Below are 16,470 nucleotides of genomic sequence, written 5' to 3'. Positions count from 1 at the left end.
GACGCCGAAGCCTTGGCCTGGCGGGACAGGAACCGGGTCGAGGCGGAGCTGGAGGCGGCGTCGGTCCAGGCTTGGACCGACGTGGCGGCGGCATGGGCGAGACCCGGCGCGGAGCCGGTCTGGCGCGAGATGCCGGAGGGCACGGTGGTGGCGGCGACGTTCTTTGAGCCGTCGTCGGTGAGGGAGCGCGGCCGTGGAGGCCGGGCTGAGGTGGTGATCCCCGACCGGGGGGTCGTGGAGGTGGAGGATGACACCCCGCCACGGGCCGACGTGGCCGAGCGAGCGGGGACTGATGGTGGTGGAGGCGGCATCGTTTTGGAAGAGACGCTGCGGGCGGCGGCGTCGGAGGCGCCGCCGGTTTTGGAGGAGGCACCGCGGGCGGCGGTGCCGGAGGTCACCCCGGCAGCTGGGCCGGAGATGGCGACGCAGGGTGTCCCGGCGTCCGGGTCAGGGTCGGCGACGCAGGGTGTCTCGGAGGAGGTGCTGGCCGCGTCGCGAGCGGCCAGCGAGGAGCACGCCTTGGTGCCCCGGCAGGGAGAGCGCCGAGCTATCGTGCCGCAGCCGGCGCGGAGCGGGGGCGCCGTTGTCTTCGGGCCTCAGACCCAGGAGGAGGCGGCGCTGGACGCCGTCAGTCGCCGCCTGCGAGGCCGGACGGAACGGCTCGAGGCCTTCGCCCAGGCCGAGGTGGAGCGGACGCGCGACCTGGAGCGCGCTGTCCTAGTAAGTCTTCTTGGAATTTTCTTCTTTGTGGGTCGCGCCAGCGCACCCACTGGGTGTAGCCCTCGAGGTTCGGGCCAACTATGTAGCAGTTGGGTCGGATCTTTAGAGTGTTGGCCTTGTTCTGATTTCTGCTTTCTTCAGCATCTCGACGCCTTCCGGGTCGCCACCTACAATCGTCTCCTGGGCAAGCACCGGGAGCTCGTGGAGCGGCTTGCCGCCAAGGAGGAGGAGCTCCGCGTCGCCGCAGGTATCCTTGTGCTCTTTTCTAGTGGGGGCGCGCTAGCGCACCCACTGGGTGTAGCCCCCGAGATTCGGGCCAACTGTGTAATAGTTGGGCCAAATCTTAAGTCTTGCTTTTTTCTTCTACTCAGTCATTTTTTTGCAGCCGAGGTGCTGTCCTGGCGGACTCGTCTGCTCCGGGCCGGTCATCACTAAGACCGGCTTGTTGCCGACACCGGCCGTCTTGGCGTCGAGGCGGCGCAGGCAAGGGCAGAGGCAGCCGCGGCTCGACGGTCTCTCGACGAGGCCAACCAGCTGCATGACCAGCTAGCGGGTCACAAGAGCCGCCTCAAGGCCGAGGTGGAGCCCCTTAAGGCGGAAGCCGCCAAGGTGGCAGAGGCGCAGCAGGCCCTGGTGGAGGCGGACCAGCAGCGTGGCCAGCTGGCCGACGACAAGGGCCGGCTCCAGGCCGAGGTGGATCGCCTGCGGGGGCAGGTCACCACGGCTGAGGGTGCCCGTCAGGACGAGGCCCGTCGCCGTGAGGCGGCCGAGAAGGTGGCCGAAGACAAGGACGCCAAGCTGAAGGCGGCCCTTGCCAAGGCGGCCGATCTGGAAAAGGCGCTCTAGGAGCACGACCGCGCCATCGAGCGGGAGCGGTGCGGTACGTTGCTTGAGGCGCAACACCTGGAAGAGTCCTTCTCTAGTAAGTGCTTTTTTCTTGTCGTTTGCCGGGTCGGGATTCAGCCTTTCTTCCTTGTTGTTCTTCTTCTAATTCGCTTCTTCCTTTGAGGCAGGGGCCTTCCCAGAGACGCAGCGGCTGGCGGAGGAAGCCGCCCGCTATCAGCGTGACCCGACCGGCGTCGTTGGGTCCGGGACGGATCCGCGGGTGGCCTGGACCTTCCCGGAGATCATCGCCGCTGCTGAGGCCCATCTGCAGGTTCTGGGAACACAGTTGGGCGGCTGTCCCAGGCCGGCACCGCGATGACGGCGGCCCTATGGCCGGACTCTGTCCAACCGAGCACCTTCTCGCGCCTGGCGCGTTGGTTGGAGATGGGGCCGGACCGGCTTGGCGAGTGGCGCGTCTCCGCCCCTCGTGCCGGTGCTGAGATGGCGCTCCGGTTCACGCTGTCCTGGCATCCGGACCTACAGCTGGACACGTTGATGGGCCAGCAGGCCGGTTCAGAGCAGCTCTTGCAGGAGCAAGCCGGCCGGATCACCTCCCAGGCCAGCTACATCGCCGAGTTCACCTTCCATGACGAGTTCCATCCGGAGCGGACGGAAGACGGCGGGGTCGTGGACGGCGACGACTACGGCTTGCTCCTCCATGATCCGGAGGGGAGCTCGGAGGAGACGGGCGTCTACCGCGACGCGGATGCTGAGGAGGGCACCGGCACCTCGCTGGACCTGGTGGCCGGAGGGGAGAGCCGTCGATGTCGCGATGCGGCGCTGGAGATGCCTGAGACACTTTGTGTAAAATTTGTTAAATAGCAGGTCCACCCACCCACTGGGGGTTTTAGGGTGTAATGAACTCAGGTCGTGGGCCTTTTCTTAAATACTTGCAGATGTCGTGGGTGCTTTTGCTTTTTTGCCTTCCGTTTTTGGACCGATTTCATGCGCTTTCCTTTCTCAAACCTCCCCCCCCCCGTGAGTCAGACGGCCGAGGCTCCGGTCTGTGACAAGGAGTTCAGTTCTTTGAGAGGAGCGCGCAGGACTTGGGTCCCTCGAAACGTTGAGCGCGAGCGGAACACCCACTGGGCCGGTTGGCGGCAATCCGGCGAAGCCGGTTGGCGAGCAGCCGGTCGTGCGGCTGTTCATTTGATGAATGGCGGACCGGGTTGATCGACCCGGTGACCTTTGGCTTAGTGTATGAAGCGTAAAGGAGCTTTGGCCCGTTGGGCTTGCCAGCCGACAGCCAAAGCTGGATCTGTGGCTTTAGGGCGAAGTGGGGGACCGCGGCATCCTAACTTTATCAGGAATCACCAAGTAAGGCGGCGGGGTAGCGACCGAGACGGCCAGCCCGCGAGCCCCCGGGTCGAGCGAGTCGGACCGATGGCCGGGTTCAGTGGTATAGTGATGCAAGAAAATACGGACACAATAAATTGGTCGACAAAAGGCAGCCCCCGAGTCTCGTTCGGGGACCCCATAGTTTCATGCGTTTACAAAAGGCGATGATACATACGCTCGTGCGGCTAACTATAAAACGGGCGGAGGAGTGCCGCGTTCCACGGCCGGGTCGTTTCTTCACCGGCGGTGTCCTTCTTGTGCTTCCTCGACTTGCGTGCGTCGATGAGGTAGTAGGCGTTGCGGTCACGCAAGGCCCTGCTCACGATGAATGGGCCCTCCCATGGAGGGGACAGCTTGTGCTGGCCTGCCTGCTCTTGGACGAGTCGGAGGACGAGGTCGCCCTCGCGAAACGCGAGGGGCTTGATCTTCTTGTTGTGGTAGTGCCTCAGGCCTTGCTGGTAGATGGCCGAGCGACTGAGCGCCAGGAGGCGTGCTTCTTTGAGCAGGTCGACGCCATCTTCGCGGGTCTTCTCTGGCTTCGGCTTTGGTGTACATCACGACACGCGGCGAGTCGAACTCGACGTCGGTCGGGATGACTGCTTCGGCTCCGTAGACGAGGAAGAACGGGGCGAACCCGGTCGACCGATTCGGCGTGGTGCGTAGACTCCATAGAACGGCTGGCAACTCGTCAAGCTAGCTGCCGGGTGAGCGGATGAGCGGCTCGATGAGTCGCGGCTTGACGCCGGACAGGATGAGTCCATTGGCCCGCTCGACCTTCCCGTTGGACTGCGGATGCGCAACGGAGGCCAGGTCGAGGCGGATGCCGGAGACGGAGCAGTATTGCTCGAGCGCGCCCTTCGCGAAGTTGGTGCCGTTGTCGGTGATGATGTTGTTCGGCATGCCGTAGCGCACCGCTATGTCCTTGATGAACCGGACGGCTGTTGGCCCGTCCAGTTTCTTGATTGGTCTTGCCTCGATCCACTTGGTGAATTTGTCCACTGCCACCAGCAAGTGCGTCATGTCGCCTCGGGCGGTTTTGAAGGGTCCCACCATGTCGAGTCCCCAGACCGCGAAGGGCCAGGCGATTGGTATGGTGCGGAGTGTTGACGCCGGCTGGTGGCTGCGTTTGCTGAAGCGCTGGCATCCCTCACACTTGAGGACAAGCGACTCGGCGTCTTGGAGGGCCGTGGGCCAGTAGAAGCCGTGGCGGAACGCCTTGGCCACCAGGGATCGTGATGCGGCGTGGTGCCCACACTCACCCTGATGTATGTCGAGGAGGATGTCGATGCCCCGCTCCTGCTCGACGTAGCGCTGGAACACGCCGGTGGAGCTGCGCTTGACGAGCTCGTTGTTGATGATGCTGTAGGCGGACGCCCGGCGCTGCACTTGCCGAGCTTCGGTCTCGTCCATGGGGAGAACCCTGTTCTCCAAAAATTCTGATATTGAGAGGGCCCAAGATGGAGCCGTAACCACGGCGAAGACGGCCACCAGGGTGGGTTCCGAGTCGGCAGCCCCCGAGCCGGGTTGAGCAGCCCCCGGGTCGGGGATGGCGACGGCCGGGTCCGGGACGATGGTGGCCGGGTCGAGCTGAGCAACCCCCGGGGCGGGTTCAGCAGTCCTCGGGCCGGGTTGAGGTGCGGTCGGGTCGTCTGGAACGTGGATGGACTCGGAGTCCGGCGATGGCTTGACGGACGGCTTGCGTAGGTGCTCGAGGGAGATGTCGGATGGGATGGCTTGTCGTGATGAGGCGATCTTGGCGAGCGTGTCGGCTGCTTCGTTCTCCGCACGCGGGACGTGGAGGAACTCGCAGCCCTCGAAGGATCCGGACAGCTTCTGGACGAGGAAGCAGTAGCTTGCCATGTTGGAGTCACGGGCATCCCATTCGCCGGAGCATTGCTGCACCACCAAGTCCGAGTCGCCGTAGCACAGGATGCGCCAGATGCCGAGTTCCTTGGCCAGCCGGAGGCCGTGCACAAGGGCTTCGTACTTGGCGACGTTGTTGGAGGCAGCGAAGTGGATCTGGAGCGCGTAGCGGAGCCGGTCGCCCTTCGGGGACGACAGTACGATGCCGGCCCCCAAACCGAGTCGCATCTTGGACCCGTCGAAGTGCACGCGCCAATGCGTCGAGTCGGGAGGCGGCGGCAAGTACTGGGTTTCGGTCCAGTCGACGAGGAAGTCGGCCAGGGCTTGAGACTTGATCGCGGTGCGGGGCTCGTAGAGGATGGTGTGGCCGGCTAGCTGGATCACCCATTTGGCAACCCGGCTAGAGGCATCCCGGCACCCGATGATTTCTCCGATAGGCGCCGTGCTGACCACGGTGACGACGTGCTCTTGGAAATACTGCTTCAGCTTCTTGGCGGTGAAGTACATGCCGTAACACATCTTTTGGTAGTGCGGGTAGTTCTGCTTGGAGATGGAGAGCACCTCGCTCAGGTAGTAGACTGGGCGCTGGACGGCTTGGATCTTGCCCTTCTCTGGTCGCTCGACCACCAGCACCATGCTGACCGCCCGCGAGGTCGCCGCTATGTAGAGCAACAACGGCTCCTTGTCGGTCGGCGCGGCCGGGACTGGCGTGGTGGAGAGCATGCGCTTGAGGTCTTGGAAGGCCTCGTCTGCCTTGTCGTTCCATTCGAACAGGCTCGTCTTCTTCATCAGCTGGTACAGGGGTAGCGCCCTCTCGCCTAGCCGGCTTAGAAACCGGCTGACCGAGGCCAACCATCCGGTGAACTTCTGGACATCGCGCTGCCGAGCCGGCTTGCGCATGCGCTCGATGGCCTTGATCTTCTCCGGGTTCGCCTCAATGCCGCGTTCCGAGACGAGGAAGCCGAGTAGCTTTCCGGCCGGGACGCCGAAGACGCATTTTTCCGGGTTAAGCTTGACCTTGTATTCGCGGAGGTTGGCGAAGGTTTCCTTCAAATCGTGGAGGAGCGTGAGGTGCTGCTTGGTCTTCACCACGATGTCGTCCACGTATATGTGGATATTGCGGCCGAGTTGCGGCAGCAGACATTTCTGCATGCAGCGCTGGAAGGTGGCGCCGGTGTTCTTCAAGCCGAACGACATGGTGATGTAGCAATACGCCCCAAAGGGCGTGATGAAGGACGTCTTCAGGGCGTCGGCCGGGTCCAGCTTGATCTGGTGGTAGCCGGAGTAAGCGTCCAGGAAGGACAGGAGCTCACACCTGGCGGTCGACTCGATGACTTGGTCGATCCGCAGGAGGGCGAACGGATCCTTGGGACAGGCCTTATTGAGGCTGTTGTAGTCGATACACATGCGCCAGGTCTTGTTCTTCTTCAGGACGAGGACTGGGTCGGCCAGCCACTCGGGGTGAAATGCTTCCATTATGAAGCCGACCGCCAAAAGCTTGGCGACCTCTTCACCATTGGTTCTTCTCTTCTCTTCGGAAAATCATCGTAGGGGTTGACGGACAGGCTTAGCGTCCTTGCGGACATGAAGTTTGTGCTTGGCGTACTTCCTCAGGATACCCGGCATGTCCTTGGGGGTCTATGCGAAGATATCCCAATTCTCACGGAGGAAGTCGACGAGCTCGCCTTCCTATTTGCTGTCGAGGCGGGCGCCTACGACAACGTACTTGCTGCAGCTGGGGTCTTCTGGGTTGAGCTTCACTTTCTTGGTCTCCTTGGAGGACTTGAAGGCGGCCTCGTCGGCCGGGTCCGCGGTCGGGATTGATGCGGTGGAGGTCTCTCCTGCCAGGGCGACGATCCGGTGGAGCTGGCGCCGCTCCTCGGCAATGACCGGTGACTCGGCCAACTTGGAGCCGTCTCGGGGGGACTCCAGGGACTTGCGGTAATCGCTGGCGACGGTGATGAGGCCCTTGGGACCCGGCATCTTCATCTTCAGATACGCGTAGTGGGGAACCGCCATGAACTTGGCGAGCGCGGGCTGGCCTAACAACGCGTGATACGCGCTGGACAGGTCCACCACCTCGAACCAGATCGGTTCGTGCCGGAAGTGGCCGCTGTCACCGAACAGGACATCTAGCCGGACCCGGACAATGGGGGAGCAGGAGAGGCCGGGTACGATGCCGTGGAAGATCGTTCGGGTTGGCTCTAGGTCCTCAGCCTTGAGGCCGAGCTTGGTCATCGTGTCGCGGAAGAGGATGTTGATGCTACTGCCGCCGTCGATGAGGACTCGGGAGAACTTGCATGTGCGCCGCGCGACGATGGTGGGGTTGAGGACGAGGGCGTAACCACCCGGGCTCGGCATGACTGCCGGGTGATCCTCCCGGGTCCAGGTGATCGGGCGATCTGACCAATGCATGAACTCCGGTTTGGCCGGGACGACGGTATTCACCTCCTGCCAAAGGAGGCGCTCGCTGCGCTTGTCGTCGCCGAGGCTGGTGAAGACGACGTAGGCCGCGCTCTGGTCCGGGTAGGTGTCGTCGTGCATCGCGCCGCCAGCCGGAGGCGGCGGTGGAGGCAGAGGCAGTTGTCCCGCGCCTAGAGCCGGAGCAGGAGTAGGCGGGACGTCGCCCCTCATGATGCGCTTGGTGATGGCGCACTGCCGAAGCGTGTGCGTGGAGGGTCTTGCGCCGCTGTGGTGCTTGCAGGGGGCGTCGAGCATCTGCTCGAAGCTCATGGCGGGTTGCCATGCTGTCTTGCCGGTTTGCCGGCGCTTCGCCGTCGGGTCCGCCGCAGGCTCGGTGGCCGCGACGAGCCGGTTGTCATGACGCGGTGCCGGCTGGTCGGCCTTGCGCTTGTTGTTCTGGTGATGCTGCTGCCGGCTGCTTTTGTCGGCCGGCTTCGGAAGGGGAACCGGTTTCGCCTTGCCGGCTTCATCCAGCGCCACCTGGATCTTCATGGCGGAGTCGGCATTGGCGTACTTGTCCGCCGTCACCATGAGCGCGGCCATGGTGGCCGGCTCGGAGCGTAAGAGCTTGTGCTTGAGGAGGGTGCCGTCTCGGCACCCGCTGACGAAGTACTGGATCACCTGGACTTCATGCACGCCCTCGCAGCTGTTTCGGCGCTCGGTCCAGCGTGCGAGGTACTCGCGGCCGGTCTCCGTAGGCCCTTGCACGCACATGGCGAGCTGGCTAGGGCGGCCGGGTCGCTTGTAGGTGCCCGTGAAGTTACGGATGAAGGCTTCCTCAAAGTCCACCCACGTGTTGATGCTGCCCATCGGCAGGCTGTTCAACAACGTGCGGGCCGACCCTTGGAGCATGAGCGGTGCGTAGCGCACGGCAAGACGATGATTGGCACCGGTGATGCCAATGACCGTGGTGTAGTCGGTGAGCCAGTCTTCTGGCTTCACCGTCCCGTTGTACTTGGGGTGTCGCGGGGGAGCATGAATCCTTTGGGGAAGGGCTCCTCCCGGATGCGCGGGCCGAAGCACGCCGGCCCGATAGTGCCGCTCTCCTCCACCTCCAGGGAACGAGCGAGCTGATCGAGGCGGTGGCGAGCGTCGGTGTCGTCGATGGCGCGTGGGCCGAGTCGACTTGTGGCCAGGCCACGGGGGGCCGGGTCGGTTGGAGCCGGACGCCGGCCATGCTGGCCGGGTCCGTGCTGGGTCTCTAGGACGGGCTCGTTGCCCAATTCGCCGGCGGCTGTAGCGGCCGGAACGCGCCGAGTCCGGGCTTGGCCGGAGTGCGCCTCGCCGGGTGGCGAGGAAGCGGTGTGCAGAAGCTCGCCGGGCCCGCCAAGGCGGGCGAAGCCGGACCCCGCTGGCTTGGCGAGCTGGTTGAGGTGGTCCTGCTGGGTGTTGGCGGCGTGGAGGAGTTCGCGCATCCGCCCGATGCGCTCTTTCAGCTCCTCACTCGTGAGCTGGTCCAGGCCGACTGCGACTGCCTGGGCAGCGCGCATGTTCTTCGCTGGGGTCTCGTAGACGGTTGGGACGGCGCCGAGGGCCCAGCCGATCGCTCCTCCCTGGGCATGCACATTAGCGACCCGACTTGGCTCGGCCGCGGCGGGCGTGAATCCGTAGGCGGCGTCGCGCTCCAGCTGAGCGGCGTCCAGGCGACGCTGAGTGGCGGCGAGCGTCTCAGATATGTCCATCATCTGCTGGCGCCTTTCCTCGAGCTGGATTCGGGCCTCAGCGACGTTGGTAGCGTCGACGTCGGTGCCGATGGGGATGCGGAGGCTCTGCATCGCGGCGCGCAACGGATCGGACAGCTCGATCCGATCCGCTGCGGCCCTGGCTTCGGCAGCCTTCCTCTTCTTGCTCGACGAGGAGGAGGCGCCGTCGCCGGTGACGAAGACCTCCACATGGACGTCCATTGCCCCGGTGGAAACGCCGCCGCCGAGGGAGAAGGGAGAGTCGGAGTAGCTGAGCACCTCGCTGGGGTACTCGTCGGCCGCGAACGCATCGGAGATGCGCAGTGCGGCGAAGGAGGCAACAAGCGCGTTGACGACGTCGTCCGCCAGAGCGACGGACTCGTCGGCGTAGGAGAAGAGCCCCGTCCGAAGCATGCTCCCGGTCAACTCCTCGAGCTGCCCCATGGTGGGCGCCAACTGTCGTGGGGGGCGCACGGCAGATGCTAAGGGATGGCTAAAGAGAGGAGGAGGCTCGAGGGCGCTGGTGGGCTCCAGAGGCGAGGTTGGCATGAGCGGGCGCGGGACGCCGGACATACCCAGGTTCGGGGCTCTCCGGAGAGATAATACCCCTAGTCCTGCCGAGTGTAGTTGGATGATCGATAGTACAATGTTGCTCCTGGAGCTGTATGAAGGAGGAAGGAAGCTGGCCCAGGCTTGGGCTGCTCCTTCTCTCCGGTGTTGCTGTTTCGTGGCTAGTCCTCCTGCTTCGCCCCTGAATGATCGTGGGCTCCCAGGGGTTTTATAGTCCAACCCCTCGGGGGTACAATGGTAATGTTATAAGTCGGTGGGTCCGTGTAGTCGGTGTCCGGGGACCCGGGCTGGGCCCCGCTGAGGGCTTGTGGTTTGCCGGGTTCCCCTAGGTGCGGGCCCAGCCAGCCTAGGGGGACTGTGCGCCGTCTTGTCGATCGTCAGGGCGTGGCCGAGTCGAGCCGCGCACGGTGCTCTCCGTCAGGTTGCCACTTGCTGTCGTCAGCGGTGAGGGTGGGGGCACTGTTGCCACGCCGGCCCTGGTCAGCGGGTAGGTGAGGGGCACTGTTGCCACGTTCCTGCTGACCAGAGGCATGGGCGGGGCACTGTTGCCTCGGTCATCGTTGATTGAAGTCTTGTCCCCGTCATACGGCCTGGATGGGACGTGAGTTAACCTACGGCTGGATTGCGTAGCACGCCATGGGTGGCGCTGGCTTGGTGAGGAGGCCTTGGCCGTGCCGGGTTCGGCTGTCTTGCGCCAGTTGTTGAGGCCGAGTCGACGTGTCTTGCCGGGTCGGCTAGTCTGGCCGGCTTGGGGGGCTTGGCCGGGTCGAGCGACCCGGCCAAGCGCGCGTCGATATTGAGGGGCGGTGCCAGCCCCGTTGTTTTTTGAAGAGGATCCGGGTTCCGTTGCCTGCCTGGCGTCCATCCCCCCGACACCCTTTCTGCGAAACACTGAAATAGGCAAAAAAAATAGCAATTTGCACTGGGCCTTCGGTTAATAGGTTAGTCCACCAGAAATAATATAAAATAGCATATTAAATCCCATTAAACATCCAAAACAGATAATATAATAGCATGGAACAATCAAAAGTTATAGATACGTTGGACATGTATCAAACTACATGCACATGCTCTAATGCATATAAATTGGTTGAAAATTCAAATCTGTGTCCTTGGTTGCATGCTTAGGTCCCATGCAATAAATGGGAACAAATGGCAAACACCCTGCCACGGTCACTCGGCCGCAAACATTGAGATACCTGGTTTTTAAATTCTAGTAAATCCAAAGCTCGTCTGAAAATCATGAAACTTGGCATGCTATCATGGAGCGGCATCAACATGCCGTGGTAAATTTTTGTCCCATTTGGGGCAGGTTTGGGGATATGCTTCTCACAAACCAGAGCTTCTCACAACAAGCGTGATGGTTTCTGTAGGGAACGTCCCACCTTTGGGGACGAAACGATATCCATTGCCTGTTATTGCTTTCAAAAAAATTCTCGTGTCAACATAGAACAACATGAGTGTTGTGTCTTTTTTTGGGATTTTTTGGGGTTCGTTTGGACATTTTTATGCATTAATTGAGTTTTCAATGCATTTATGTGCATAATTCAAATTCGAACTACATGTACATGCTCTAATGCATATAAATTGGTTGAAAATTCAAATATGTGTCCTTGGTTGCACGCTTAGCTCCCATGCAAGAAATGGGAACGAATGTCAAACACCCTGCCACGGTCACTCGGCCGCAAACATTGAGATACCTGGTTTTTAAATTCTAGTAAATCCAAAGCTCGTCTGAAATTTATGAAACTTGGCATGCTATCATGGAGCGGCATCAACATGCCGTTGATACGTCCATTTTGCATCATGATTTTATATCGATATTTATTGCATTATGGGCTGTTATTACACATTATGTCACAATACTTATGCCTATTCTCTCTTATTTTACAAGGTTTACATAAGGAACGAGAATGCCGGCAGCTGGAATTCTGGGCTGGAAAAGGAGCAAATATTAGAGACCTATTCTGCACAACTCCAAAAGTCCTGAAACTCCACGAAAGTTATTTTTGGAAATAAAAAAATAATAATAAGCGGAAGAAATACATCAGGGGGCCTCCACCTGTCCACGAGGGTGGGGGCGCGCCCTACCCCCCTGGGCGCGCCCCCCTGCCTCGTGGGCCCCCTGTTGGCCCTCCGGTGCCCATCTTCTGCTATATGAAGTCTTTCGTCCGAAGAAAAATCATAAGCAACCTTTCGGGACGAGACTCGCCACGAGGCGGAACCAATCTAGGGCTCTGGCAGAGCTGTTCTGCCGGGGACACTTCCCTCCGGGAGGGGGAAATCATCGCCATCGTCATCACCAACGCTCCTCTCATCGCGAGAGGGCAATCTCCATCAACATCTTCACCAGCACCATCTCCTCTCAAAAACCTAGTTCATCTCTTGTATCCAATTCTTGTCTCCAAGTCCGGGATTGCTACTAGTAGGTTGCTAGTAGTGTTGATTACTCCTTGTAGTTGATACTAGTTGGTTTATTTGGTGGAAGATCATATGTTCAGATCCTATATGCATATTAATACCCCTCTGATTATGAACATGAATATGCTTTGTGAGTAGTTACGTTTGTTCCTGAGGACATGGGAGAATTCTTGCTATTAGTAGTCATGTGAATTTGGTATTCGTTCGATATTTTGATGAGATGTATGTTGTCTAGCCTCTAGTGGTGTTATGTGAACGTCGACTACATAACACATCACCATTATTTGGGCCTAGAGGAAGGCATTGGGAAGTAATAAGTAGATGATGGGTTGCTAGAGTGACAGAAGCTTAAACCCTAGTTTATGAGTTGCTTCGTAAGGGGCTGATTTGGATCCATATGTTTCATGCTATGGTTAGGTTTACCTTAATACTTTTGTTGTAGTTATGGATGCTTGCAATAGAGGTTAATCATAAGTGGGATGCTTGTTCAAGTAAGAACAGCACCCAAGCACCGGTCCACCCACATATCAAATTATCAAAGTACCGAACGCGAATCATATGAACGTGATGAAAACTAGCTTGACGATAATTCCCATGTGTCATCGGGAGCGCTTTTCTCTATATAAGAGTTTGTCCAGGCTTGTCCTTTGCTACAAAAAGGATTGGGCCACCTTGCTGCACTTTATTTACTTTTGTTACTTGTTGCTCGTTACAAATTATCCTATCACAAAACTATCTGTTACCACTTATTTCAGTACTTGCAAAGAATACCTTGCTGAAAACCGCTTATCATTTCCTTCTGCTCCTCGTTGGGTTCGACACTCTTACTTATCGAAAGGACTACGATAGATCCCCTATACTTGTGGGTCGTCAAGACTCTTTTCTGGCGCTGTTGCCGGGGAGTGAAGCGCCTTTGGTAGGTGGAATTTGGTAAGGAAAAATTTATATAGTGTGCTGAAATTTACCGTCAGTTGTTACTATGGAAAGTAATCCTCTGAGGGGCTTGTTTGGGGTATCTTCACCCCGACTAGTAGAGCAAAGAATTGCTCCTCAACCTACTGAACCTACTGAAAATGAAAATGTTCCCTTTGAAGTTCCTTCGGGTATGTTAGAAAAACTGCTAGCTAATCCTTTTGTAGGAGATGGAACGAAGCATCCTGATGAGCACCTAATATATGTGGATGAAGTTTGTGGATTATTTAAGCTTGCAGGTATACCCGATGATGTCGTTAAGAAGAAGGTCTTCCCTTTATATTTGAAGGGAGATGCATCGACATGGTATAGGCTATGTGATGATACGGGATCATGGAACTATAAACGATTGAAATTGGAATTTCATCAGAAATTTTATCCTATGCATCTTGTTCATCGTGATCGCAATTATACATATAATTTTTGGCCTCGCGAAGGAGAAAGCATCGCTCAAGCTTGGGGGAGGCTTAAATCAATGTTATATTCATGCCCCAATCATGAGCTCTCAAAAGAAATAATTCTTCAAAGTTTTTATGCTCGGCTTTCTGATAACAATCGCACCATGCTCGATACTTCTTGTGCTGGCTCTTTTATGATGAAGACTATTGAATTCAAATGGAATTTATTGGATACAATTAAACGCAACTCTGAAGATTGGGATCTCAACGAAGGTAAGGAGTCAGGTATGACATCTAAGTTTGATTGTGTTAAATCTTTTATGGATACCGATGTTTTCCGTAAATTTAGCACTAAATATGGACTTGACTCTGAGATAGTAGCTTCTTTTTGTGAATCTTTTGCTACTTATGTTGATCTCCCCAAGGAGAAGTGGTTTAAATATCATTCTCCCATAGAAGTAAAAGTAGTTGCACCTACTAAAGTTGAAGAAAAGACTATCACTTATAATGATCCTGTTGTTCCTACTTCTTATGTTGAGAAACCACCTTTCCCTGTTAGGATAAAGGATCATGCTAAAGCTTCAACTGTGGTTCGTAAAAGCAATATTAGAACTTATACACCTTCTGAGCAAGTTAAAGTTGAACCTAATATTGCTATTGTTAAAGATCTCTTGGCTGATAATATTGATGGGCACGTTATTTATTTCTGCGGTGAAACTGCTAGAATTGCCAAACCTTGTGCTAAAGATAAACATAGACATGTGGTAGGCATGCCTGTTATTTCTGTTAAAATAGGAGATCATTGTTATCATGGCTTATGTGATATGGGTGCTAGTGTTAGTGCAATACCTTATGACTTATACAAAGAAATTATGCATGATATTGCACCTGCTGAGATAGAAGATATTGATGTCACAATTAAACTTGCCAATAGAGATACTATTTCACCAATGGGAATTGTAAGAGATGTTGAAGTCTTGTGTGGGAAAACTAAATGCCCTGCTGATTTCCTTGTTCTTGGTTCCCCACAAGATAGCTTTTGTCCCATTATATTTGGTAGACCCTTCTTGCACACTGTCAATGCTAGGATAGACTGCGAAAAGGATGTTGTTACTATTGGCTCTGGTGATATGTCTCATGAGTTTAATTTCTCTAAATTTAGTAGACAACACCGTGAAGAAGAATTGCCTAGTAAGGATGAAATCATTGGTCTTGCTTCTATTGCCGTACCTCCTAGTGATCCTTTAGAACAATATTTGCTAGATCATGAAAATGATATGTTTATGAATGAAAGAAGGGAAATAGATGAAGTGTTCTTTAAACAGGAACCTATCCCGAAACACAATTTGCCTGTTGAAATCTTAGGGGATCCTCCTCCACCCAAGGGTGATCCCGTGTTTGAGCTTAAACCGTTGCCTGATACTCTTAAATATGCTTATCTTGATGAGAAAAAGATATATCCTGTTATTATTAGTGCTAACCTTTCAGAGCATGAAGAAGAGAGATTATTGAAAACTCTGAAGAAGCACCGTGCTGCTATTGGATATACTCTTGATGATCTTAAGGGCATTAGTCCCACTCTATGTCAAAGATGCCAAACTAGTTCGCGATCATCAACGACGGCTGAATCCTAAGATGAAAGAAGTGGTAAGAAAAGAAATACTAAAGCTCCTGGAGTCAGGTATAATTTATCCTGTTGCTGATAGTCAGTGGGTAAGTCCTGTCCAATGTGTCCCTAAGAAGGGATGTATTACCGTCGTTCCTAATGATAAAGATGAATTGATCCCGCAAAGAATTATTACAGGTTATAGGATGGTAATTGATTTCCGCAAATTAAATAAAGCTACTAAGAAATATCGTTACCCCTTACCTTTTATCGATCAAATGCTAGAAAGATTATGCAAACATACACACTTTTGCTTTCTAGACGGCTATTCTGGTTTCTCTCAAATACCTGTGTCAGCCAATGATCAATCAAAAACTACTTTTACTTGCCCTTTTGGTACTTTTTCTTATAGACGTATGCCTTTTGGTTTATGTAATGCACCTGCTACCTTTCAAAGATCCATGATGGATATATCCTCTGACTTTTGTGAAAAGATTTGTGAGGTTTTCATGAACGACTTTTCCGTCTATGGATCCTCTTTTGATGATTGCTTGAGCAACCTTGATCGAGTCTTGCAGAGATGTGAAGAAAGTAACCTTGTCTTGAATTGGGAAAAGTGCCACTTTATGGTTAATGAAGGTATTTTCTTGGGGCATAAAGTTTCTGAAAGAGGTATTGAAGTTGATAAGGCCAAGGTTGATGCTATTGAAAAGATGCCATGTCGCAAGGACATCAAAGGTATAAGAAGTTTCCTTGGTCATGCCGGATTTTATAGGAGGTTCATTAAGGACTTCTCCAAAATTTCTCGGCCTCTGACTAATTTATTACAAAAAGATATACCATTTGTCTTTGATGATGATTGTGTAGAAGCATTTGAAATACTTAAGAAAGCATGATCTCTGCACCTATTGTTCAGCCACCTGATTGGAATTTACCCTTTGAAATTATGTGTGATGCTAGTGATTATGTTGTAGGTGTTGTTCTAGGGCAAAGAGTTGATAAGAAATTAAATGTTATCCAATATGCTAGTAATACTCTAGACAATGCTCAAAGAAATTATGCTACTACTGAAAAAGAATTCTTAGCAGTTTTATTTGCTTGTGATAAGTTCAGACCTTATATTGTTGATTCTAAAGTAACTATTGACACTGATCATGCTGCTATTAAATATCTTATGGAAAAGCAAGATGCTAAACCTAGACTTATTAGATGGGTTCTCTTGTTACAAGAATTTGATTTGCATATTATTGATAGAAAGGGAGCTGAGAACCCCGTTGCAGACAACTTGTCTAGGTTAGAAAATGTTCTTGATGACCCACTACCTATTGATGATAGCTTTCCTGATGAACAATTAAATGTCATAAATGCTTCGAGAACTGCTCCATGGTATGCTAATTACATCATTGCTAAATTCATACCACCTAGTTTCACATACCAGCAAAAGAAAAAGTTTTTCTATGATTTAAGACATTACTTATGGGATGACCCACATCTTTATAAAGAAGGAGTAGATGGTGTCATTAGACATTGTGTACCTGAGCACGAACAGGAA

Source organism: Aegilops tauschii, chromosome 1 (assembly GCF_002575655.3).
Source record: "Aegilops tauschii subsp. strangulata cultivar AL8/78 chromosome 1, Aet v6.0, whole genome shotgun sequence".
Classification (NCBI taxonomy): domain Eukaryota; kingdom Viridiplantae; phylum Streptophyta; class Magnoliopsida; order Poales; family Poaceae; genus Aegilops; species Aegilops tauschii.
Note: the sequence above shows the minus strand (reverse complement) of the source record.